This window comes from Hyla sarda, chromosome 5 (genome assembly GCF_029499605.1).
Source record: "Hyla sarda isolate aHylSar1 chromosome 5, aHylSar1.hap1, whole genome shotgun sequence".
In the NCBI taxonomy this organism is placed as follows: domain Eukaryota; kingdom Metazoa; phylum Chordata; class Amphibia; order Anura; family Hylidae; genus Hyla; species Hyla sarda.
Genome location: NC_079193.1, coordinates 364,694,757 through 364,721,613, shown reverse-complemented (window position 1 = coordinate 364,721,613; position 26,857 = coordinate 364,694,757). Strand labels below are relative to the sequence as shown.

General features: G+C 45.2%; 1 long non-coding RNA gene across 2 annotated transcripts; it reads left to right on the top strand.

Moving 5' to 3' along the window:
• The first annotated feature begins 4,480 nt into the window (after window positions 1–4,480).
• Window positions 4,481–25,549, top strand: LOC130272772 (uncharacterized). Of its 2 annotated transcripts, none has more exons than XR_008843735.1 (3): window positions 4,481–4,556; window positions 18,000–18,057; window positions 25,474–25,549. It is a non-coding gene; the product is annotated as an uncharacterized LOC130272772 (long non-coding RNA). The 2 variants fall into 2 exon arrangements; XR_008843736.1 differs by having other exon boundaries at window positions 4,525–4,556; window positions 25,479–25,549.
• The last annotated feature ends 1,308 nt before the right edge of the window (window positions 25,550–26,857 follow it).

Here is a 26,857-nt window from a genome sequence, read left to right as displayed (position 1 = left end):
CTCGTTTTGGCCTCTTCTTTGTCATAGTTCATTATATAGTGTCTGTACCTGTGTTTGATGGATGGTCTTTCAATTGTTATGTGATCTTTCCCCTGGATCAGTGGTTCTTAACCTTGTTGGAGGTACTGAACCCCACCAGTTTCATATGCACATTCACCGAACCCCTCTTAATTGGAAAAATGAAATATGATTTTTTCAAATTCAAAACATAGGAGGTATATATTTATACATAGGTGCAAAAAATGAACAAAACCATTAAGAACAAAGAACAAAACCATGAAAACATGATTTTCACACAAAAACATAATGAATATGAATGTGCCACTCTCATGTTATTTTTTGCAACAATGGCAGTGTTCCCCACATTAGGCAGGCAGTGTTCCCCCACATTAGGCAGACAGAGTTCCCCAACATTAGGCAGACTGAGTTCCCCCACATTAGGCAGGCAGTGTTCCCCCACATTAGGCAGAGTTCCCCCACATTAGGCAGGCAGTGTTCCCCCACATTAGGCAGGCAGAGTTCCCCCACATTAGGCAGACAGAGTTCCTCCCACATTAGGCAGGCAGTGTTCCTCCACATTAGGCAGGGAGTGTTCCCCCACATTATGTAGGCCAGTGGTCTTCAATCTGCGAACCTCCAGATGTTGCAAAACTACAACTCCCATAATGCTGGGAGTTGTAGTTTTTCAACATCTGGAGGTCCACAGGTTGAAGACCACTGATGAAGGCAGTGTTCCCCCACAGACATACAGCCTCCAGCCATATAAAGTGTATGCCTGTGTACTGCCCACTTCAGTGCTCCGACCACCGCTCTGGCTATAGCAGTAGGTCTCAGGACCAGTGGTCGGAGCACCGAAGATGACGTGCCGCTGGTCACTTACCAAGCTGGCCAGCGCGCGTCTTACTCCTTCTCCATCCTCCGGTCCTCGTCGCCTTCGTTTCCATGGGCGCACGCACGGGACGTCAGTGACGTCCCAGCATGCGCTATGCCCCGGCGGCCCTGCAGGGCCGCAGGGAGTTAATAGTGATGGGGAGAATTGCCCCGTCGCTACAGCATGGGCAAACACCGGCTCTGCTTGAGGCCCCGGGCCAGCTCGGGGCCCCAAGCAATTGCTTGGTTTGCCTGTCCTGTTGCGGCCTCCCCCGCTGAACCCCCGGGACTGACTCACCGAACTCCTGGGGTTCGATCGAACCCCAGGTTAAGAATCACTGCCCTGGATGTTCATTTTTAGCAACATCCAAAATGAATGCTGTCTCCGGCCTTTTCCAGGTTGTAGTGCTGCCTGAGACAGAACATCACTAGTCAGGTGTTGAAAGGGAGCCTGTCTGTGCTTCAATGGGTGGAGCAACCGCTGGGTGGGAGGGACATTATTCTCCACAGGGCTGCAGGGAATTGTAGTTTCAAACTTAGCACGCATGAAAGGGAGCCTAACTGTGCTGCAATGGCTGGGGTGGGTGATGTGGGTGATGTTTCCCACCGACAAACAAGGGATTCTGGGGATTGTAGTTAGGGGACGGGCCCAGAAACAGGAAATAGCAGGTTCACACAAACAAGCCAGAAGCGTGATGGGGGGCACAGGACACGGCCATTTATCACCAACACAAGCACAGATCCTTGGTAAGCATGTACATTACTGTGTGACAGGTAATTAGTAAAGTCACCTTATGTTGGATAAACCCTTTAACTCTTCAACAGCTACATCAACTATATATATATATATATATATATATATATATATATATATATATATGCTTACATAACGCAGTTATACACACGGATATATCCAGATAAATCATCTTAACCTACATCAAAGTGAGTACATTACACCAGGAATCCAACCTGACACCTTTTAAATCCAGGGTAATAAGCTGTGAAATCTTTCAGAATGATGGGAAATTCTGCAATTTACTTGTTGAGATAAGAGAATGTATAAGCTGCTCGGTGATATTACTGTCAAATTCAGTTTTTTAATAACATTATTAAAAGGTGTTATCCCATGAAGTGTGCAGAGAACTGCATTGGGATTGGGCTAACCACTGGGCTAACCGGCAACTGATTTTTAGGCAACTGATTTTCAGCACTTTAACCGCCACAATCAACTTTGATCGCGGCATCTAATGGGTTAATGCCAGAAACTACCCCAATCGGTGATGTCCGGCATTAGCCAACTGGGTATGAAGGAACCGAGTGCACTTTAGGGACTGGTTGCAGGGTGTACATTTATTATACCCTTTGTCCTTTAGGGCAGTGTTTTCCAAAGAATGTGTCTCCAGCTGTTGCAAAACTGCAACTTCCAGCATGCCCGGACAGCCGTTGGCTGCTCTATGGGTTTAAGGGAATGTATGATCAGAAAATTAACTACAGTTTGGATAAAAATTTTAAGTTAAACATTGTTTTGGAGATGTTTTTCGGTAATTTAGCCCTGATTGCGCCAAATTCACTGTGACGTCTCCTGTTCTCTGCGGCTTTATGTCATTCCTTTCTTGACGCATTTACAGCGGTCTGCCTTTTGTTTATATCTGTTCACTATGTTTCAGTGCCCTTTCTTAAGGGTAGGGTCACACGCAGCGCTATTCGCCACGTATTTGACGCTGCGGATGCACCACTGACCATGCCTAGAGTGAGCCTTCTGCTTTGCCCGTGTGCCCTGCGTTGTCTGCTCGTAGCAGCAATCCGCCACTACGAGCAGACACACAGGGATCTGTGAGTCGCACGTAGCGTGCATGCGCCGTATACTCGCAGATATCTCGGCCGCTGTCAGCCTTGCTCCGAGAGCAGGGGAAGCAACCTCAATGTCTGTCAATAAACTGCGCATGCGCGCGACTTGCAGATTACTGTGTGTCTGCTCGTAGTGGCGGATTGCTGCTACGAGCAGACAATGCAGGACACATGGGCAATGCAGGAGGCTTACTCTAGGGACGGTCAGTAGCGCATCCGCAGCGTCAAGTACACTGCAGATGCGCTGTGTGTGACCCTATCTTTATACAGTTTTCTGGAAAAGTCTTTGGAGGAGATTTATTAAAACCTGTGCAGAGGAAAAGTCGACCAGTTTCCCATATCAACCAATCAGATCACTTCTTTCACTTTTGAAAAGGGCCTGTAAAAAAGGAAAGTGATCTGATTGGTTGCTATGGGCAACTCAGCAACTTTTCTTCTGCACAAGTTTTGATAAAAAAAAAATGTGGAAATATGTTTGCTAGGGCTTTTATTTTTTAAGGTCAGACGTGATATCTGGGCGAGAGACGTTTATGGAGGCGGAGGAGGCTACAGAACGCTTTGCGATCCCTACAGAACTGGATGAGGAGCACCTTCAACTTCTTGTCAAAGTCATACGTCCCCGATTTCCTTCAAAGCGTCGCAATTCCTACTCCTTTTTTTGTTCGCCAAGTACATAATGTCCCAAAGTATTTTGCAAGAATCTCCGCAGTGAGATTCTAGAGTCATTTTCTGCATCTAAATACATTTTTATAAAAGCAGATGTACTAGCGAATAGATCGACATACAGGAGATTTGTTTACGCAGAACAATACAAAAGAAGCCCGACTGGTGTCCAGGGGAAGGGAACATTTCTCAGATACTGTTGGCGAACACATCCAGGCACATCCAAAGAAAATATATCATTATTCTTGCACATTTCATTTGGAGTTATTAAAGGGGTACTCTGGTAGAAAGCAATTTTTTTCAAATCAACTCGTGCCAGAAAGTTATACATATTTGTAAATTAAATCTATATAAAAATCTTAACCTCCCTGGCGGTATGATTCTTTCTGGAAATTTGTACCAAAAGCGGTACAATTTTTTGCACTGAATTTCACATCTCCCCCCCCCCCCCGCCCATTTCACATCTCCCCCATCACATTACCCCTCCCTTGTCACATCTCCCCCATCACATTACCCCTCCCTTGTCACATCTCCCCCATCACATTCCCCCTCCCTTGTCACATTCCCCCTCTCCCTTGTCACATCCCCCCCTTGTCACATTCCCCCCCTTGTTACATTCTCCCCCTTCATGTTACATTCCCCTCCCCCTGTCACATCCCCCCCTTGTCACATCCCCCCCTTGTCACATTCCCCCCCTTGTCACATTCTCCCCCTTCATGTTACATTCCCCTCCCCCTGTCACATCCCCCCCTTGTCACATCCCCCCCTTGTCACATCCCCCCCTTCATGTCACATTCCCCCTCCCCTGTCACATTCCCCCCTCTTGTCACATTCCCCCCCCCCCCTTGTCACATTCCCCCCCCCCTTCATGTCACATTCCCCCTCCCCTGTCACATCCCCCCCTCTGTCACATTCCCCCCTTGTGTCACATCCCCCCCCCCCCCCCCCCCCCGCCTTGTCACCTTGTCTTGTCCTGCAGCAGGATACACTGGGTTTGCCGGCAGATTTCAAACCTAGTGTATTTGCTGCAGAACAAGCCCTTTCCCCTTCAGCCAATCACAGGCTTTACACCACTGCGGCCTGTGATTGGCTGAAAAGTGAAAGGTCCTGTAAGATGAAGAGAGCAGGGACCAGAGCGCACGGAGGGGAACGACATCTTCAGGGACCGGGACTAGGTGAGCAAAAGGTTTTTTTATTTTACAACTTTTTCCTTTTACATTTAGCTCAGTGTTTTTCTAACAGGGGGCCTCCAGCTGTTGTGAAACTACTACTCCCAGCATGCCCGGACAGCCTTTGGCTGTTCGGGCATGCTGAGAGTTGTAGTTTTGCAACAGCTGGAGGCCCCCTGGTAGGGAAACACTGACTTTTAGTATTTTTCTTTACCTGCTCTGGCCGGCCCCCGCAACGGGAGTCGACCCGAGCAGATAATCGCATGTTTTCCGGGGGGCCGCATCGCTATATCGCATTGCTTTTGCGATATATCGTGCAGCCCGGCCGGGAACTCTTCAATTCTACCCCGAGCGTGACTCAGGGTTACCGATCCTAGCAGGGAAAATTAACCCCGAGTCACGCTCGGGAATACCGCTCAGGAGGTTAAAGGGGTACTCCGCCCCTAGACATCTTATTCCCTATCCAAAGGATAGGGGATAAGATGTCAGATCGCCGCGGTCCTGCTGCTGGGGACCCCGGGGATCGCCGCTGCAGCACCGCGCTATCATTACAGCACAGAGCGAGTTCGCTCTGCACGTAATGACGCGCAATACAGGGGCCGGAGCATCGTTACATCACGCCTCCGCCCCTCGTGATGTCACGGCCCGCCCCTTTCAATACAAGTCTATGGGAGGGGCGCGGCGGTCGTCACGCCCCCTGCCATAGACTTGCATTAAGGGGACGGGCCGTGATGTCACGAGGGGTGGAGCCATGATGTCACGCGGCTCCGTCCCCTGTATCGCCCGTCATTACGCACAGAGCGAACTCGCTCTGTGCTGTAATGATAGCGGGGTGCCACAGCGGGGATCCCTGGGTTCCCCAGCAGCGGCACCGCAGCGATCTGACATCTTATAAGATGTCTAGGGGCGGAGTACCCCTTTAATCCTGCCAGGACTTATAAGCTGCTGTATGCCCCAGAGGAAGTTGTGTAGTTCTTTCCAGTCTGGCCCAGTGCTCTCTGCTGACACTCTTGTTTATTATAAAAGTACAAAACATATACAGAAACACAAAACAAGCTTAACCAGCTATAACATAAATAAGAAATACACTGGTACCAAAGAACAAAAACAAAACCCTGCCTAACCGGCCAGGCCAGCTTTACAATAAACCTAAAATATGCCAACCCACCTAACCGAACCAAACAACACACTCACACGCATACCACAAATGAAAATAAAAATAGCACTTGGCTTATCAAAATATGAAAATAAAATTTAGCACTACCTGGCTACAACTCAAAACCATCCATACTCGGGAAACACAACGAGAAAAAAAAAAAAAAAAAAAAAAGCACAACTTGGCTTAGCAAAATATTAACATAAACATAAAATTTAGCACTACCTGGCTACAAAAAAACCCCAAAAAACACTAGACCAAATAAACTCAAATAAACCATGTAACAACATAAACTCAAATAAACCATGTAACAACATAAACTCAAATAAACCACGTATGATAATAACTGGTCCGACTGCCATAACTACTGTAATATAAAAAAATAAAATAAACTATATATAAACAATAGACATATAAAATCACATGAACATAATAATGTAGTATTTAACTAAAAATAAATATATATACACTACAGAAAACCTACAAAAACAATAGAAAACCCTACCAAAATCCCTACACTAAAACTGTACCCTCTCCCACACCACCCCTCCTGCACATGGGTCAGAGTCCATACCGTTCTTACACAAAGTCCTGTCCCTAACTGACCCATGTCAGGTCCCCAAAACGAAAAGCAAAACACAACCACCCACAAATACACCCTCCCCACCTAGCACTCCTCCCAACCAACTTACACACAAACTTATACATACTAACATATACACACTGAACCAAAGCTACCTTAGGCCCAAGTTTGGTCACCTGTAAGCCCTTCATACCATATCAGCTTAAATAAAACAAAAAGCTAGCGTGCACATGCATTTGCCCACCACCAAGAAGAAGGATGGCAGACTTGATACATCCAAATAATTTTAAACTCTTTCCCTAACTCCCCCCTACAATTTTCCCTAATTCTATCCCTCCATTAAAACTGACCCTGCTCTCACCCTATCACTATCCCTATAACACTGCCCCTAACCAAAATAAAGGTACTCAAAAGAAAACCCTCTCCATAGGAGAGAAGCCCTACTGGTACCAAGACAGCCATACTCCAAAGACCTGATCTTCCCGAGGTCACCGGTGATGTTCCTACAGACCTCCACCTCGGAGAGGATTTTCTGTTGGGTCGACTTTCATTCCACGTGTAGTACCTAACCACTAAACTAACTAAGAATAAAGTGCCCCGATCTCGACCACCCAGGGTCCTGAATGCCCCATAAGCCCACTCCGGATAGGTTAGGCCGGCAAGTTGACTCCAGCCAATGGAAGCACCTACCCTGTTGTAAACCCCTATATTAAAGGGACAATGAAGCAGGAAGTGGTCCATGCTTTCTAGCATGTCCCCACACTCTTCTCGGGGACATCCCCGGTCATCAGAGTTCCTGCACTTCAGGTTGTCCCTTACATATAGCTTCCCCTGAAAGCAGCGCCAGGCCAAGTCCCAACACTTCTGGGGGATCCTTTTCATGTTTAAAAGGTACAACCCCACCCTCAGATCCTGACCCTGGCAGGCCCTGAGCGCCAGAGGCTTCTGGAAGTGGGTCAACAGAACCCGTTTGTCAAGGAACTGCCTTGACTGGGTCCTGATCTCCCACACTCCCAGACCCCACCGACGTATCGCCTTCAGAGTCGGGGTAGCATAAGCCGGAAGATATCCATGGGGTGTACGGAGGTCCTTCTGCTCGCCTTTGCTTAATCTTCCTTCGCTTTGTTTTTTTTGGGAAAGCTTCTGGTAGGCTTTTGAATTCATCTGCCACCATTTCGTGGAATGTTTTTATAAAATTTCCCTGACTCTCAATAGGATACAATTTAGTTTTAGAATTTTTAGACCTCTGCATCACCCATAAAGGGGATAGATTCATTACATCTACCTTTTTCAAGAAAGTTGATTCTAATAATTATATATCCTATAACAGTGGCCACTACAAGAAGTGGAAACAAAACATTCCTTTTGGACAATTCAAGAGAGTGAGAAAAAATTGTACGGATATTATCACCTTTTCTGAACGGTCCAAAATCCTAAGATCTAGATTTGTAGCAAAAGGATATCCGAAAGAATTAATTGAAAATGCATATGAGAAAACCTGTGCACTCACCCAAGAAGAATGTCTCGAAACAACAGATCCAGGAGTCTTTCACCTACAAAAGAAAGAAAAAGAAAAGGAAAATGAAGAGAAGACCAGATGTAATTTTGTTACCACATATTCAGCGGGTCAAACAAAAATCAGAAACATCCTGAAGAAACATTGGGGAATACTTCTAAGTGATCCACATCTAGGAAAAATTCTCCCAAAAAATCCTGGATTGACTTTCAGGCGGGCACCAACCATAAAGGGTGTGATAGCCCCAAGCAATCTCAAGTGTCATAACAAATCCTCCCCGAAAAACGAGAGAACTGGAAATGTGGGAACACACAAATGCAGAAAACCGAGAAGCCTATGTTGCCTTACCATACGCCATAACCGAAAATGTTTTTCCAGTATCCATTTGGGTGAAAGCTTTCCCATTAAACATCTGATGACATGCCAAACAGAATATGTCATCTATCTCATAGAATGCCAATGTGGCAAACAATATGTTGGAAGAACAACACAAAACTTACATTTGAGATTAAATCAGCATCGTTCCAACATAAAGAAGAAGTTCATGCACCATAGCCTGTCAAGACACCTGAGCCTGATGCATGAGAGGAACATAGCAGCCATATCTATAACCCCAATTGAGCACATTCCACCTGGAAATAAAAATAGGTTTGAAATGTTCTGGATTTACAGCCTCCAGACGTTACAACCCCATGGGCTGAATGAAGCGGTGGAATTAATATCTTAAAAACATGAGATAGATAACATACCAATACAACAACTTTAACAAAAAAAAACGAAATCAAAACGAAATAAATAACCGAAAAAATACACATTCATATACATCTGCCATGCATATAAAAATAAATGAAAATATCTTTCATACACAGATCCATGTTTTTATCCTGTGATATACAAAAAATGTAAAAAAACACTCGGGACTGACACATACTAATATCTTATCATAACATGCTTTGAATAGCATGCTTAAAAATTTAGGACGAAAATGGATACAATATAATCACATCCAAAAGATATGTTTTTTTGTGTCCAAGCAAATATTTGAGGGGATGCATGATATATGTGCATGTGGGGGGTATGTGTATATGTATCTAAATGCGCCCCCCAAAAAATGTACATATTTATGGTTTTATTATGAGAATTCTCCTGCCGAAGGGCAGCACATTTGTATGTCAATAATTATGTCATAATTAGGCCATTTCACTTAGATTAAATGAGCCAAGTCCCGCCTTCAATGTCTCCGTCGCCTGCGAGCTGCTCTACATTCCTATCCAGCCTGCCACGGAGGTCTGGTCTTGATCACACCGGTGTCTCATTTTTGGCTATGTGACACTGGCAGTGTCAGTCTCCCATCCAGTGTGCAGTCAGGGAGACAAATGTATGAGCAGACCAGTGATTGGGGTTTTAAACCTCTCACCCAGCCATTGCAGATCTCAGAAGGGAGTGCGCTTACAATGGCCCGACGTCTGCAGAATCACTACATACGTAATATAATATAATGTGCCAGTATAAGGGTTAGCCAAAAGATAATCTGTAGGTTATTTTAAAGAATGCTCACTTCCAATGATAATGAAAATGTCTTTTTTATGTATTTTATGTATTTTAAACTCATGTTACGTAACATACACATGTGATTTTCGCGGGCAAATGAGGTATAAATAAAGGACATCCTCACTGCCCAATCAGATAGCCTGACGAAGAAGGGGTCCCCGCCCCTCGAAACGCGTCGCTGCATTGCATGCTGAAGGAATAAACCTTCTTTTTATTTTCCAATACATCCGTGTCCAAGCGGTTTTATTTTATTAAGTTCTTGGAAACATCAGTACACCTGTGACGGAGGTGAGCGCCTATAGAAACACTCCTTTTTCCTCGGGACCAGGGGACTGTTGTCACATGTTATGTTTTGCACATAGTCAAGTCAAGCCCAGTTTTGAGGCAAGTTAAAGGGGTTCTCCAGCATAAGTAGATTTTAGTACATACCTGGCAGACAGTAATGGACATGCTTAAGAAGGATCTGCGCTTGTCTTGGGCTAAATGGCTATGTTGTGAGATTACCATAACACTGTGGATAGCTTTTTGTAAACTGGTATTTCCTGTTTTCAGTTTTCTTGTTTGCCTACAAATCCCATGATACAATTTTCCTCCTTCCCACACATCAGCCACCCCACCCATTGAAACATAAATGAGCTGCAGACCTGTGGTTTTCAATCAGCGTGCCTCCAGCTGTTGCATTACTTGCAGATTGCTCTCTACACCCATTGAAGCAGACAGGCTCCCTGTCATCAGCTGACTAGTGAGTCAGGTCTCGACTGCATTGCAAGCTGGGAAAAATCTGAGACAGCAGTCATTTTGTATGCTGTTAAAAATAAATATTGGGATGAAAATCACATAAGAATTGTGAGAAAACCGTCACATACAGGTACAGACACTATATTATGGACTACACTAACTTTACAGCCCCTGTAGCATAGTCAAATAAAAAAAATTCCTGGAATACCCCTTTAAATACAAGTATATTGGTCCAGAAAGCTGCGAGGTCCTTCTGGGTCCTGGCCACCTCTCTGGGAATTCTGGCCTTAGCTGTGAAGATAATTCCATCTGTCTTATACTCAGTAAAGCCTCCGTTTGACCATAACTGGTTGTGGACTCTCATTTCCCTACTAGCAACTGGGATAGGGGAGAATCTGGGCGTGTGGTTTTCCGGAACCCGAAAACCACACTGGAGTCACGAACACTAGGGGCTAATACCATCCAGTCCCCAGGGTTAATACCATCTGATCCCACCACTCACACCGCTACACCTGTGATCCCGCCATACACCCGTGGGTCACCACAGATGTGGCTGAGGTGGGACATCCCCGCGGCCAGTGATTGGATAGTATGAGACATTGGGCCCAAGTACCTCTATTGTTGACAGGTTACACTGCAGCTCAGGAAGATGATCACATTGGTGGATTGAACAGGATACCGGAAGCAGAGCGGGGGCACTGAATATGAGTAGAGGTTTTTATTTTTATTTTTTTTAATAACTCACACAATGGCCACAGTTAGGAAAACTGTTATGCTGTCTACATTTCTCGTTGCTCCTGTGGCTGAGGGTTTAGCGTTTGATCACAGCACCTCTTCATCTTATTAGGCTGCTGGTGCAGGGCATCACCCCAGTGAGCTCATTAAAGTCATTTTGAGCAGTTTTAAAGGAGTACTCTGCCCCTAGACATCTTATCCCCTATCCAAAGGATGCAGGGCAGAAGGAATTACCCTAGGGGCAGATGACTTTAACCACTTGTATTCATGACGCCAGGGCATGGCTTATCCTCAATACCACCTGAAGGTATACCGCCGGATCCGGGGCTAGGTACGGGGGGCAAAAATGACTCCAATGCCAAGTTACGGACAACGGTAGCTTTACTGAGTAACAGATGGAACAGTCTATACAGTTCAACCAGGCCCACTGAGGTGACCAGTGACTTCAGAGGCCTTAAGGGCTTGCTTGGATTTGGACAATTGTAGTGCAGGCCACTCTGACTTGACAATAGATGACTGTGACTGACTTGACTTGACTGGAGACTGACTAAGCTGTGCCTTTCGCTTACTTGTAGACTTGTGGCTTCTGGACTGACTTGAGGCTCCTATGACTCCAGGCACACTCCTAGACTCGACTGCACTGCAATTCAGCAGAAAGAGAGAGAAGAGACTCCTCCCAGGGCTTTTATAGAGGAGACTCTGGTGCGGTCCCATTGGTCACCCTTAGGTCACATGGTCACTGATACCTCCTGGGTAACAATCACATGACAACTGATGATCACATGTTACCATTGTTACGCCGAGCGCTCCGGGTCCCCGCTCCTCCCCGGAGCGCTCGCTTCTCTCTCGCTACCGCAGCGCTCCGGGCAGCTCCACTGACCCGGTGCGCTGCGATACCGTCTCCAGCCGGGATGCGATTCGCGATGCGGGTAGCGCCCGCTCGCGATGCGCATCCCGGCTCCCGTACCTGACTCGCTCTCCGTCTGTCCTGTCCCGGCGCGCGCGGCCCCGCTCCTTAGGGCGCGCTCGCGCCGGGTCTCTGCGATTTAAAGGGCCACTGCGCCGCTGATTGGCGCAGTGGTTCCAATTAGTGTGTTCACCTGTACACTCCCTATTTATACCTCACTTCCCCTTCACTCCCTCGCCGGATCTTGTTGCCATTGTGCCAGTGAAAGCGTTTCCTTGTGTGTTCCTAGCCTGTGTTCCAGACCTCCTGCCGTTGCCCCCGACTACGATCCTTGCTGCCTGCCCTGACCTTCTGCTACGTCCGACCTTGCTTCTGTCTACTCCCTTGTACCGCGCCTATCTTCAGCAGTCAGAGAGGTTGAGCCGTTGCTAGTGGATACGACCTGGTCACTACCGCCGCAGCAAGACCATCCCGCTTTGCGGCGGGCTCTGGTGAAAACCAGTAGTGACTTAGAACCGATCCACTAGCACGGTCCACGCCAATCCCTCTCTGGCACAGAGGATCCACTACCTGCCAGCCGGCATCGTGACAGTAGATCCGGCCATGGATCCCGCTGAAGTTCCTCTGCCAGTTGTCGCCGACCTCACCACGGTGGTCGCCCAGCAGTCACAACAGATAGCGCAACAAGGCCAACAGCTGTCTCAACTGACCGTGATGCTACAGCAGCTACTACCACAGCTTCAGCAATCATCTCCTCCGCCAGCTCCTGCACCTCCTCCGCAGCGAGTGGCCGCTTCTGGTCTACGACTATCCTTGCCGGATAAATTTGATGGGGACTCTAAATTCTGCCGTGGCTTTCTTTCCCAATGTTCCCTGCACTTGGAGATGATGTCGGACCAGTTCCCTACTGAAAGGTCTAAGGTGGCTTTCGTAGTCAGCCTTCTGTCTGGAAAAGCTCTGTCATGGGCCACACCGCTCTGGGACCGCAATGACCCCGTCACTGCCTCTATACACTCCTTCTTCTCGGAAATTCGAAGTGTCTTTGAGGAACCTGCCCGAGCCTCTTCTGCTGAGACTGCCCTGTTGAACCTGGTCCAGGGTAATTCTTCCGTTGGCGAGTACGCCGTACAATTCCGTACTCTTGCTTCAGAATTATCCTGGAATAATGAGGCCCTCTGCGCGACCTTTAAAAAAGGCCTATCCAGCAACATTAAAGATGTTCTGGCCGCACGAGAAATCCCTGCTAACCTACATGAACTCATCCATCTTGCCACTCGCATTGACATGCGTTTTTCCGAAAGGCGTCAGGAGCTCCGCCAGGATATGGACTTTGTTCGCACAAGGCGTTTTTTCTCCCCGGCTCCTCTCTCCTCTGGTCCCCTGCAATCCGTTCCTGTGCCTCCCGCCGTGGAGGCTATGCAGGTCGACCGGTCTCGCCTGACACCTCAAGAGAGGACACGACGCCGCATGGAGAATCTCTGCCTGTACTGTTCCAGTACCGAACACTTCCTGAAGGATTGTCCTATCCGTCCTCCCCGCCTGGAAAGACGTACGCTGACTCCGCACAAAGGTGAGACAGTCCTTGATGTCTACTCTGCTTCTCCACGTCTTACTGTGCCTGTGCGGATATCTGCCTCTGCCTTCTCCTTCTCTACTATGGCCTTCTTGGATTCCGGATCTGCAGGAAATTTTATTTTGGCCTCTCTCGTCAACAGGTTCAACATCCCAGTGACCAGTCTCGCCAGACCCCTCTACATCAATTGTGTAAACAATGAAAGATTGGACTGTACCATACGTTTCCGCACGGAGCCCCTTCTAATGTGCATCGGACCTCATCACGAGAAGATTGAATTTTTGGTCCTCCCCAATTGCACTTCCGAAATCCTCCTTGGACTACCCTGGCTTCAACTCCATTCCCCAACCCTGGATTGGTCCACTGGGGAGATCAAGAGTTGGGGGCCCTCTTGTTTCAAGGACTGCCTAAAACCGGTTCCCAGTACCCCTTGCCGTGACTCTGTGGTTCCCCCTGTAACCGGTCTCCCTAAGGCCTATATGGACTTTGCGGATGTTTTTTGCAAAAAACAAGCTGAGACTCTACCTCCTCACAGGCCTTATGATTGTCCTATTGACCTCCTCCCGGGCACTACTCCACCCCGGGGCAGAATCTATCCTCTGTCCGCCCCAGAGACTCTTGCTATGTCGGAGTACATCCAGGAAAATTTAAAAAAAGGCTTTATCCGTAAATCCTCCTCTCCTGCCGGAGCCGGATTTTTCTTTGTGTCCAAAAAAGATGGCTCTCTACGTCCTTGCATTGACTACCGCGGTCTTAATAAAATCACGGTAAAGAACCGCTACCCCCTACCTCTTATCTCTGAACTCTTTGATCGCCTCCAAGGTGCCCACATCTTTACCAAACTGGACTTAAGAGGTGCTTATAATCTCATCCGCATCAGAGAGGGGGATGAATGGAAAACGGCATTTAACACTAGAGATGGACACTTTGAGTATCTGGTCATGCCCTTTGGCCTGTGCAACGCCCCTGCCGTCTTCAAAGACTTTGTTAATGAAATTTTTCGTGATCTCTTATACTCCTGTGTTGTTGTATATCTGGACGATATCCTGATTTTTTCTGCCAATCTAGAAGAACACCGCCAGCATGTCCGTATGGTTCTTCAGAGACTTCGTGACAATCAACTTTATGCCAAGATAGAGAAATGTCTGTTTGAATGCCAATCTCTTCCTTTCCTAGGATACTTGGTCTCTGGCCAGGGACTACAAATGGATCCAGACAAACTCTCTGCCGTCTTAGATTGGCCACGCCCCTCCGGACTCCGTGCTATCCAACGTTTTTTGGGGTTCGCCAATTATTACAGGCAATTTATTCCACATTTTTCTACCGTTGTGGCCCCTATCGTGGCTTTAACCAAAAAAAATGCCAATCCCAAGTCTTGGCCTCCTCAAGCGGAAGACGCCTTTAAACGGCTCAAGTCTGCCTTTTCTTCGGCTCCCGTGCTCTCCAGACCTGACCCATCTAAACCCTTCCTATTGGAGGTTGATGCCTCCTCTGTAGGAGCTGGAGCGGTCCTTCTACAAAAAAATTCTTCCGGGCATGCTGTTACTTGTGGTTTTTTTTCTAGGACCTTCTCTCCGGCGGAGAGGAACTACTCCATCGGGGATCGAGAGCTTCTAGCCATTAAATTAGCACTTGAGGAATGGAGGCATCTGCTGGAGGGATCAAGATTTCCAGTTATTATTTACACCGATCACAAGAATCTCTCCTATCTCCAGTCTGCCCAACGGCTGAATCCTCGCCAGGCCAGGTGGTCTCTGTTCTTTGCCCGATTTAATTTTGAAATTCACTTTCGGCCTGCCGATAAGAACATTAGGGCCGATGCTCTCTCTCGTTCCTCGGATGCCTCGGAAGTTGAACTCTCTCCGCAACACATCATTCCTCCTGACTGCCTGATTTCCACTTCTCCAGCCTCCATCAGGCAAACTCCTCCAGGAAAGACCTTCGTCTCTCCACGCCAACGCCTCGGAATCCTCAAATGGGGTCACTCCTCCCATCTCGCAGGTCATGCAGGCATCAAGAAATCTGTGCAACTCATCTCTCGCTTCTATTGGTGGCCGACTCTGGAGACGGATGTCGTGGACTTTGTGCGAGCCTGCACTGTCTGTGCCCGGGATAAGACTCCTCGCCAGAAGCCCGCTGGTTTTCTTCATCCTCTGCCTGTCCCCGAACAGCCTTGGTCTCTGATTGGTATGGATTTTATTACAGACCTACCCCCATCCCGTGGCAACACTGTTGTTTGGGTGGTCGTTGATCGATTCTCCAAGATGGCACATTTCATCCCTCTTCCTGGTCTTCCTTCAGCGCCTCAGTTGGCTAAACAATTTTTTGTACACATTTTTCGTCTTCATGGGTTGCCCACACAGATAGTCTCGGATAGAGGCGTCCAATTCGTGTCAAAATTCTGGAGGGCTCTCTGTAAACAACTCAAGATTAAATTAAACTTTTCTTCTGCATATCATCCTCAATCCAATGGACAAGTAGAAAGAATTAACCAGGTCTTGGGTGATTATTTACGACATTTTGTTTCCTCCCGCCAGGATGATTGGGCAGATCTTCTACCATGGGCCGAATTCTCGTATAACTTTAGAGTCTCTGAATCTTCCTCCAAATCCCCATTTTTCGTGGTGTACGGCCGTCACCCTCTTCCCCCCCTCCCTACTCCCTTGCCCTCTGGTTTGCCCGCTGTAGATGAAGTGACTCGTGATCTTTCCACCATATGGAAAGAGACCCAAGATTCTCTTTTACAGGCTTCATCTCGCATGAAAAAGTTTGCCGATAAGAAAAGAAGAGCTCCCCCCATTTTTGCTCCAGGAGACAAGGTATGGCTCTCCGCTAAATATGTCCGCTTTCGTGTCCCCAGTTACAAACTGGGTCCACGCTATCTTGGTCCTTTCAAAGTCTTGTGCCAAATTAATCCTGTCTCTTACAAACTTCTTCTTCCTCCTTCTCTCCGTATTCCTAATGCCTTTCATGTCTCTCTTCTTAAACCACTCATCATCAACCGTTTCTCTCCCAAATTAGTTTCTCCCACTCCTGTCTCCGATTCTTCTGACGTCTTCTCAGTGAAAGAGATACTGGCCTCCAAGACGGTCAGAGGAAAAAGGTTCTTTTTGGTGGATTGGGAGGGCTGTGGACCTGAAGAGAGATCCTGGGAACCTGAGGACAACATCCTAGACAAAAGTCTGCTCCTCAGGTTCTCAGGCTCTAAGAAGAGGGGGAGACCCAAGGGGGGGGGGGTACTGTTACGCCGAGCGCTCCGGGTCCCCGCTCCTCCCCGGAGCGCTCGCTTCTCTCTCGCTACCGCAGCGCTCCGGGCAGCTCCACTGACCCGGTGCGCTGCGATACCGTCTCCAGCCGGGATGCGATTCGCGATGCGAGTAGCGCCCGCTCGCGATGCGCATCCCGGCTCCCGTACCTGACTCGCTCTCCGTCTGTCCTGTCCCGGCGCGCGCGGCCCCGCTCCTTAGGGCGCACGCGCGCCGGGTCTCTGCGATTTAAAGGGCCACTGCGCCGCTGATTGGCGCAGTGGTTCCAATTAGTGTGTTCACCTGTGCACTCCCTATTTATACCTCACTTCCCCTTCACTCCCTCGCCGGATCTTGTTGCCATTGTGCCAGTGAAAGCGTTTCCTTGTGTGTTCCTAGCCTGTGTTCCAGACCTCCTGCCGTTGCCCCCGACTACGATCCTTGCTGCCTGCCCTGACCTTCTGCTACGTCCGACCTTGCTTCTGTCTACTCCCTTGTACCGCGCCTATCTTCAGCAGTCAGAGAGGTTGAGCCGTTGCTAGTGGATACGACCTGGTCACTACCGCCGCAGCAAGACCATCCCGCTTTGCGGCGGGCTCTGGTGAAAATAAGTAGTGACTTAGAACCGATCCACTAGCACGGTCCACGCCAATCCCTCTCTGGCACAGCGGATCCACTACCTGCCAGCCGGCATCGTGACAACCATCCTTAAAGTAACAACACTTTCTTTAGGCATTATACAGCACAACACATGGTAAACAATAAGGGGACAGGTGTAAGGGGGCCCAGGGGACACTGAAGGGAGGTTGCCTGACAGGGCAGCAAGGGTACTGGGTAACAACTCCCGTAAGGGGCAACCACACTACTATATATCCTGATCCCATAGAGTTCCTGACATGGACAGAGGTGTCAGCAGAGAGCACTGTGGTCAGACAGAAAGGAAATTCAAAACGAAAAAGAACTTCCTGTGGAGCATACAGCAGCTGATAAATACTGGAAGGATTGACATTTTTAAATAACCAGTTGATTTGAATTTTTTTTCCAATGAAGTACCCCTTTAAGGTGCTCTATACAGGGCCCTTATGGTCCTTAGCACCAATCAATACATTAGATGTCTGTTCGCATTTTGATCAGGACCCAATATAGAAATGATGAATTTCAGATGTGGATCTGATAATGGGCTGATGTAAGGGAACATATGTGTGACCCCTGCACCCCACCCAATGTCCTACTCACTGCCGGCACCACTTGATATATGCAGGGATGGGATCATTTGCATTTACTAATTTTCAATAAAAAAAAAATTCCACCATAAAAATTTTAAGCTAATGAGAAAAATGATTAATTTTCACTCATCACCACGAGCTAATTATTCAGTGGTGAGTTTGTGGCTGGCGAGGCTGTGATTTGGAATTTAAAGCAATTTGCACATTGTGTGTCCCCAGGCTTTCATAATGTCAGCGATGCTGTATCCGAGCTGCCTCAGCGCATATCATTAAGGTGGTAGGTACATAATGAACTATTACATTGCGTTATATGATTATATTTAAGGAAGAAATGTACATTTATTAGTCTGATTAGTGCTCCAAAATGATTATTTTTTTTACAGGAAAAAAAATATTCTATGAATTTTTATTACCTATAAATAACACCTAAATTATATTAAATGTTTTAAGGGTGTTGGGGGATAATTATGGATTATAATTAAAAAAAACAACCTGCACCCAGGTACAAGACTATAATTCTTATAATACTGTCTCTATGTACAATAGTATCACTACTATAATACTGCTCCTATGTACAAGAATATAACTACTATAATACTGCTCCTATATACAAGAATATAACCACTATAATAATGCCTCCTATATACAGAATATAACTACTATAATTCTGCCTCCTATATACAAGAATATAACTACTATAATACTGCTCCTATATACAAGAATATAACTACTATAATACTGCTCCTATATACAAGAATATAACTACTGTAATACTGCTCCTATATACAAGAATATAACTACTATAATACTGCTCCTATATACAAGAATATAACTACTATAATACTGCCTCCTATATACAGAATATAACTACTATAATTCTGCCTCCTATATACAAGAATATAACTACTATAATACTGCTCCTATGTACAAGAATATAACTACTAGAATACTGCTCCTATATAGAAGAATATAACTACTGTAATACTGCCTCCTATATACAAGAATATAACTACTATAATACTGTCTCCTATATACAAGAATATAACTACTATAATACTGCTCCTATGTACAAGAATATAACTACTATAATAATGCTCCTATATACAAGAATATAACTACTATAATACTGCCTCCTATGCACAAGAATATAACTACTATAATACTGCCTGCTATGTACATGAATATAACTACTATAATACTGCTTCCTATATACAAGAATATAACTACTATAATACTGCTCCTGTATACAAGAATATAACTACTGTAATATTGCCTCCAATATACAAGAATATAACTACTATAATACTGCCCCTATATACAAGAATATAACTACTATAATACTGCTCCTATATAGAAGAATATAACTACTATAATATTGCTCCTATATACAAGAATATAACTACTATAATACTGCTCCTATATACAAGAATATAACTTTTATAATACTGCTCCCTATATAAAAGAATATAACTACTATAATGCTGCTCCTATATACATGAATATAACTACTATAATACTGCCTCCTATATACAAGAATATAACTACTGTAATACTGCTCCTATATACAAGAATATAACTACTGTAATACTGCCTCCTATATACAAGAATATAACTACTATAATACTGTCTCCTATATACAAGAATATAACTACTATAATACTGCTCCTATGTACATGAATATAACTACTATAATACTGCTCCTATATACAAGAATATAACTACTATAATACTGCCTCCTATGCACAAGAATATAACTACTATAATACTGCCTGCTATGTACATGAATAGAACTACTATAATACTGCTTCCTATATACAAGAATATAACTACTATAATACTGCTCCTATATACAAGAATATAACTACTATAATACTGCTCCTATATACAACAATATAACTACTATAATACTGCTCCTATATACAAGAATATAACTACTATAATACTGCTCCTATGTACAAGAATATAACTACTATAATACTGCTCCCTATATACAAGAATATAACTACTATAATACTGCTCCTATATACAAGAATATAACTACTATAATACTGCTTCCTATGTACAATAGTATACTTTTAATAATACTGCTTCTTAAAGGGGTACTCTGGTGGAAAACTTTTTTTTTTTTAAATCAACTGGTGCCAGAAAGTTAAACAGATTTGTAAATTAGCAAAATTTGAAGAAGGGTGGAGCCAGCACTAAGTAAAAAATACTTCTTTTATTGAAATCCAAGTTAAAATTCCATGGAAGGCAGGCAAAAAGAGAGCACAAGGACAAAAGTGCAATACAGCATAGATGGAACACCTCAAATGCCGACGCGTTTCAGGCCATAAGGCCCTTAGTCATGGCATACATGTTGTCTCTTCAACACGTTCTTTTATACTGAGATGGCTCAGGAGTTCACCTCCCACAAGGGGAGAGAACACAGTAACAAACCCATTAGGACAGCCAACTTTATTGTCCAACGTGCAATAAAACAAACATATTAAAGGAGGAGACATTTGCAAAAAGCAGGAAGACAAATCCAAAATAACAGAATTTGCACAATAATATCAATGCTAAAATTCCAATAGAAATTACACAAAATAAGAAAAAAACAAAAAGAAATGTTAATTAATTCAAAACATGCAAAAAAAAAATAACAAAAATTAATTACTTAATAATGAAGAATTAAATCTGTCTTGTTATTCAAACCACAAGGATGAATGCTATTAAACAAATAGATCCACATAGCCTCCCTATTGTGTAGATGCCTTAATAATAATAATTTTATTTATATAGCGCCTACAGATTCCGCAGCGCTTACAATTATGGGGTACTAACAAAGGCAAGTATCAGACATAATATTACACATTAACTATTCAAACAAGAGGTGTGGGGATATGTTGAGGATATGTTGGGGATATGTTGGGGATATGTTGGGAATATGTTGGGGATATGTTGAGGATATGTTGGGGATATGTTGGGGATATGTTGGGGATATGTTGGGGATATGTTGGGGATATGTTGGGGATATGTTGAGGATATGTTGGGGATATGTTGGGGATATGTTGGGGATATGTTGAGGATATGTTGGGGATATGTTGGGAATATGTTGAGGATATGTTGAGGATATGTTGGGGATAGGTTGAGGATATGTTGGGTATATGTTGAGGATATGTTGGGGATATGTTGAGGATAGGTTGAGGATATGTTGGGGATAGGTTGAGGATATGTTGGGTATATATTGGGGATATGTTGGGGATATGTTGAGGATATGTTGAGGATATGTTGGGGATATGTTGGGGATATGTTGGGGATATGTTGGGGATATGTTGAGGATATGTTGGGGATATGTTGAGGATATGTTGGGGATATGTTGGGAATATGTTGAGGATATGTTGAGGATATGTTGGGGATAGGTTGAGGATATGTTGGGTATATATTGGGGATATGTTGGGGATATGTTGAGGATATGTTGAGGATATGTTGGGGATATGTTGGGGATATGTTGGGGATATGTTGGGGATATGTTGGGGATATGTTGAGGATATGTTGGGGATATGTTGAGGATATGTTGGGGATATGTTGGGAATATGTTGAGGATATGTTGAGGATATGTTGGGGATATGTTGAGGATATGTTGGGGATATGTTGAGGATATGTTGGGGATATGTTGAGGATATGTTGGGGATATGTTGAGGATATGTTGGGGATATGTTGGGAATATGTTGAGGATATGTTGAGGATATGTTGGGGATAGGTTGAGGATATGTTGGGTATATGTTGAGGATATGTTGGGGATATGTAGGGGATATGTTGAGGATATGTTGGGGATATGTTGAGGATATGTTGGGGATATGTTGAGGATATGTTGGGGATATGTTGGGGATATATTGAGGATATGTTGGGGATATATTGAGGATATGTTGGGAATATGTTGGGAATATGTTGGGAATATGTTGAGGATATGTTGGGAATATGTTGAGGATATGTTGAGGATATGTTGAGGATATGTTGGGGATATGTTGGGGATATGTTGGGGATATGTTGAGGCCAATTAAAGAATGTTATAGGCCTGTCTGAAGAGATGTGTTTTTAGGCCACGTTTGAAACTATGGATGTTGTTATTGAGTCTGAGGGACTGAGGGATAGCATTCCAGAGAACCGGTGCAGCACGAGTGAAGTCTTGGAGACGGGAGTGAGAAGTTCGGATTATAGAAGATGTTAGTGTGAGATCATTAGCAGATTGGAGAGAACGTGCAGGATGGTAGACGGAGATGAGAGAGGAGATGTAGGGAGGTGCAGCATTGTGGAGAGCTTTGTGTGTGAGACTGAGGATTTTGTACTGTATTCTGGACTGAATTGGTAACCAGTGTAGTGACTGGCACAGGGAGGAGGCGTCGGTGTAGCGGCTGGAGAGGAAGATGAGTCTGGCTGCTGCATTAAGGATGGACTGGAGAGGAGAGAGTTTGGAGAAAGGAAGGCCTATTAGTAAAGAGTTACAGTAGTCGAGGCGGGAGTGAATCAAAGCAATAATGAGAGTTTTAGCAGATTCAGTAGTGAGAAACGGGCGGATTCTGGAAATGTTTTTGAGATGCAGGTGACAAGAATGTGAAAGAGACTGAATATGGGGAGTGAAAGACAGATCAGAGTCAAGTATAACTCCAAGACAGCGAGCCTGCTGCCTGGGAGTTATGGTAGTACCACATACCGAGATGGAAATGTCAGGGTTAGGTACAGTATCAGTTGATGGAGAAAAGACAAGAAGTTCTGTTTTAGAAAGATTTAGTTTCAGATATAAAGAGGACATGATGTCTGAGACAGCAGAGAGACAGTCACTGGTATTCTGTAGGAGTGCAGGGGTGATGTTGGAGGAAGAGGTATAGAGTTGGGTGTCATCAGCATAGAGGTGGTACTGGAAACCAAATCTACTGATTGTTTCTCCAATGGGGGATGTGTAGAGTGAAAAGAGTAGAGGACCCAGGACCGATCCCTGGGGAACCCCAACAGCAAGGGGAAGAGGAGAAGAAGTAGAGCCAGAAAACGAGACGCTAAAGGAGCGGCCAGAGAGATAGGAGGAAAACCAGGCGAGAGCAGAGTCCTTGAGACCGATGGAGCGGAGACTACTGAGGAGGAGTTGGTGATCCACAGTGTCAAAAGCCGCAGACAGGTCCAAGAGAATCAGTAAAGAGAAATTGCCATTTGATTTGGCCGTCAGAAGATCATTAGCGACTTTGGTTAGGGAGTGAAGGGAGTGGAAAGGAGCGGAAACCAGACTGTAAGGGGTCAAGGAGAGAGTTCTCGGAGAGATAGCGGATAAGGCGGGAGTAGACCAAGCGTTCCAGGAGTTTGGAGATAAAGGGGAGATTTAAGACGGGTCATCCTCTTCTTTTGCTGGGAGTTATTTTTTCAAGAGCACAACATTTCAGACTTTACACATCACCATTATGAATTGTAAAAAATGTTTCCATACATTAGACATACCACTAGTGAGGAGACCAGTCGAATGACGGATATGTTCCTGTATGCGTTTTTTCCCGCCGCAACCACCACCGCCACGACACCAGTGCCCACGGGGGGGGGGGGGGGGGGAACGACCCACTGGCAGAGCGGCCCCAATGCCACTCAAAACAGTCTATGGGTCGCACCTCCCCGCAGACACGGCGCCACAGCAGCAACGGACGCCGCACAGCACCACACCAGTGTGAACAGGGTGTAATGGCTCACTTACCATGCTCTCCCAGTCAGTCTGGGAGGCTGCTAGGAAAGAAATGGCCCTTGTGTAGCTAACTACTACTTATATAGGGTTGGACTGAGGGGGTGGGGAAGAGTGCAGCACATGTTCAAACAAAAAAAAGAAGGGGATAGAAAACACAGTGTGAATTCAGGTAGAAAACAGACATGGTGCACATCTACAATCTTGTATAATGATCTGATTGCTTCTCAGCATAATATCAAAAACTAACAGGTTGTTAGTATACATTTTTGATCAAAAAGTACAAGCCCACTCGCCACATCAAGGCCACCTATTTAGAGTGGGTCCCTAACGTCCCTAGCATAAAATTGCGTAGCACTGGGCGGCGCGACACCAGTGCCCACGGGGGGGGGGGGAACGATCCACTGGCAGAGCGGCCCCAATGCCACTCAAAACAGTCTATGGGTCGCACCTCCCCGCAGACACGGCGCCACGGCAGCAACGGACGCCGCACAGCACCACACCAGTGTGAACAAGGTGTAATAGCTCACTTACCATGCTCTCTCAGTCAGACTGGGAGGCTGCTAGGAAAGAAATGGCCCTTGTGAATTTCTACCTGAATTCACATTGTGCTTTCTATCCCCTATATAAGTAGTAGTTAGCTACACAAGGGCCATTTCTTTCCTAGCAGCCTCTCAGTCTGACTGGGAGAGCATGGTAAGTGAGCTATTACACCTTGTTCACACTGGTGTGGTGCTGTGCGGTGTCCGTTGCCGCTGTGACACCGTGTCTGTGTGGGGGGGGGTGCGGCCCATAGACTGGTTTGAGTGGCATTGGGGCCGCTCTGCCTGTGGGTCGTTTCCCCCCCCCGTGGGCACTGGTGCCGCGGCGGTGGTGGTTGCCGCCCGGTGCTACGCCATTTTATGCTGGGGACGTTAGGGGCCCACTCTAAATAGGTGGCCTTGACGTGGTGAGTGGGCTTGTACTTTTTGATCAAAACTGTATACTAACAACCTGTTAGTTTTTGATATTATGCTGAGAAGGAATTAGATCATTATACAAGATTGTAGATGTGCGACCATGCCTGTTTTTTCTACCTGAATTCACATTGTGTTTTCTATCCCCTCTTTTTTTGTTTTTGTTTTAACATGTGTCTGCACTGTTCCCCACCCCCTCAGCCCAACCCTATATAAGTAGTAGTTAGCTACACAAAGGCCATTTCTTTCCTAGCAGCCTCCCAGTCTGACTGGGAGAGCATGGTAAGTGTGCTATAACACCTTGTTCACACTGGTGTGGTGCTGTGCGGCGTCCGTTGCCGCCGTGGCGCCGTGTCTGTGGGGGGTTGCGGCCCATAGACTGGTTTGAGTGGCATTGGGGCCGCTCTGCCAGTGGGTCGTTTAACCCCCCCCCCCCCCCCCGTGGGCACTGGTGCCACGGTGGTGGTCGCTGCCCAGTGCTACGCCATTTTATGCTGGGGACGTTAGGGACCCACTCTAAATAGGTGGCCTTGACGTGGCGAGTGGGCTTGTACTTTTTGATCAAAAGTGTATACTAACTACCTGTTAGTTTTTGATATTATGCTGAGAAGCAATTAGATCATTATACAAGATTGTAGATGTGCACCATGTCTGTTTTTTCTACCTGAATTCATACAATTTTATATATTACTAGTTTAGAATTACAATAAATAAAACTACGGATTTTATGTTTCTTGTTGTCGACTGTGCCCTCGATAGTGGTACACCTAGTAGCATATTTACAAATAACACATCTCGCCTCAGAACATTTAAAAAAAACCTTTTGTTTTCAACCATGTGTTGTTATTATCTCAGTCAGCAACTGTACTTGGAGATAAAGCTAATGGCGGTTTTGTAATACTGTACTTAAACCGGGATCTGAGTGTAATATGGAAAGATGTTTAGATATAATATTCCTAATTCTGTTAAATTGGGGGCTATACGTTGTTTACAAAAGTGATAGGATCACTAACCTGATTGCGTTTTTATTTTTCAAAAGATCAGATCTGTGTAAAGAGTCCACCAGCTTTATCTAGAATCCAATTCGGATAGCCGCGCTGTTTGAATCGTGTGCATACTGAATTGGCTTCCTCCTGATAAGTGGACTCAACAGAACTGTTCCCTTTAACATGGATCAGTTCACCAACCGGAACACCCTTGATGCTTCGAATGGCAAGAATCAGGTCTAAGAATAGTGTTACCGGCAATGGATTTGTGGAATGGACGTATTTTGATACTATTGCCGTTAGCAACCAAAAGCACATCTAAAAAGGGTGTGCCAGTCTTGGACCAATTACGTGTGAACTGTAAGTTGCAATGGTTGTTATTTAAGTATTGCATAAATGTGTTTGCCAGTGTTTCACTGCTTTTCCACATAATGATTACGTCATCGACGAATCTTCCAAACCGTGCGACATTGTCTCTATGAAAAAATATAATAATCTCCCACCAAAACACATATAAATTTGCAAGAGCAGGTGAAGATTTTGCACCCATTGATGCTCCAGTCTTCTGTAAATAAAAAGCACCATTAAATAAAAAATAATTGTGTTTAAGAATATAAGCAGTGACATCTAAAATAAATTGTTTTAACTCAAGATCATAATTTGAAACGTATTCAAAATGTCAGTGAGTGCTGTCAATGCTAGGGGATGGGGAATGCATGAATAAAGAGATTCAATGTCGTATGTTAGCCAGGAAAACTGTTCACACCATTGAAAAGAGTCAAGAATTTTTAAAAGGTGTTTCATATCTTTTATGAAACTAGGACATTTATTAACCAAAGGTTGCAGAACAGAATCTAGCCATTGACATATACGTTAGTTAAGGGAACCGATTCCTGCAACGATGGGTCGCATCTGTGGCGGGAATTGGTCCTTGTGCAACTTCGGCAATGCATGGAAAATAGGAATAACTCTACAAACATGTAGTCAGTTTCTTTCTGACTCAAAATAGAACCAGAAACACCTTTCAACAATTCTGAAAGAGATTTCTGAAAGATACTGGTTGGATTAGCTGAAAGAGGTTGGTGTGTATCACGGTCAGACAATGATTCTTCGCAAAGCTAATGTACAGCCCTGTATCCATACAAACAACTGATCCGCCCTTATCGGCAGATCGAATGCTAAGATCTGGATTGTTACGAAGATTGAGTAAAGCTTGTCTTTCACCCTTAGAAAGATTATGTTTAATGTGAGACACATCTTTACTTTTCAAAACAACTAAATCTTTCATAACTAAATTCTGAAACCGGTCCAAAATGGGTGGACGTGCATGGACAGGGTAAAAGTCCTAATTTGATGTTGAGATCTACTGATAATATTTGTCATGCCATCCGTTTCAAGTATATGAAGATCTCGATATGCAACTTGCTCTTCTATGGA